The sequence below is a fragment of the Berghia stephanieae genome, chromosome 5, assembly GCF_034508935.2.
Source record: "Berghia stephanieae isolate SIO BIC M18660-M18661 chromosome 5, UCSD_Bste_1.3, whole genome shotgun sequence".
Taxonomy (NCBI): Eukaryota; Metazoa; Mollusca; class Gastropoda; order Nudibranchia; family Aeolidiidae; genus Berghia; species Berghia stephanieae.
Genome location: NC_088364.1, coordinates 20,318,838 through 20,320,029, shown reverse-complemented (window position 1 = coordinate 20,320,029; position 1,192 = coordinate 20,318,838).

Here is a 1,192-nt window from a genome sequence, read left to right as displayed (position 1 = left end):
CTTGGGGGTTCCATTCAAGGGACCGGCGAGTAACATTGCTCCCTGGTCTTCTTAGTGTATGCCCAACCCATCTCCATTAAGTAGAAAAACTTAGCTATAGGAACTATAGACCTAAATAGTTCGAATGAGTGAAGCGGTTTTGTGGTCTAGTGGTATGACCACTAACAATCCAAGAGCTGTTTGAAAAAGCAAGAGACAGGGAGGAATGGAGAGAGATAATTCATGCAGTATCCGAAGCCTGGACCAGGCATGGAACCTAGAAGAAGAAGAAGGTATGGCCACACCCGCCCCCGGACAGGTAGGTCCCGGGTACTGGGCGTCGCAAAGCACATCGGAAAAGGCTCTTTACTCACATTCTCTCACCGTACTCCGGTGTAAAATGGGTTCCTGGCTCTGTCGACAAAAATAATAATTGTAATATTGCCTTACATACTGGCGACATGTCTCGCCCTGCATGTTGGGTGTTGCTGTTGATTAGGGACACCTTGTAAAGCGCCTTGAGCACGTCTAGTGGATATTTCTCTCTATATATGAAGGAATGAAGGTAAGTAGTTCCAGGGTTCAGGTGTCGAGCCGTAGGTCCTGGGTTCTAGGCGTCGCAAAGCACCCTGGAAAAGGCTCTTTACTCACATTTTCTCACGGGTCTCAGATATAAAATAGGCTAGGTCTATTGGTCAGTACTGACCCCCAGGCGCTAGCACCTGCAGGTCAGTACCAACGAACAGGCGCCAGCGCCTGGGGGTCAGCACTGACCATAGCAATCTAGAGACGTGCAGTTCGAGCGACCGTGGACAAAAAAATCTGGAAGGCCCATTGTTTTTTTTTTTAGCTGAGGGAAGGGGTGAAGTTGAATTACCTCGGTTACAAGTATGGTATGGCAGTAATTAAATGACATGACTCAAACAAACCCGCGCATACCAAAACAATCTAGAGTTTTGAGACTAAGACGCACGCGTACACACACACACACACACACACACACACACACACACACACACACTTAGAATCATCTATTACGAGTCGTTCCGTATGGGGCACTTTTCAAAATTCAGTCTTGCTTCGTCTTTAGTTGTGTTATTTTTTTGTTCATTTTCTTGGAGTGACCATTAAGTTTTGTTGTTGTAGTTGTGGATCGCCGTTGTTTATTGCTCATTTTCCTTGAACGGTGGATTCAATAATGTATTTTAAGCAA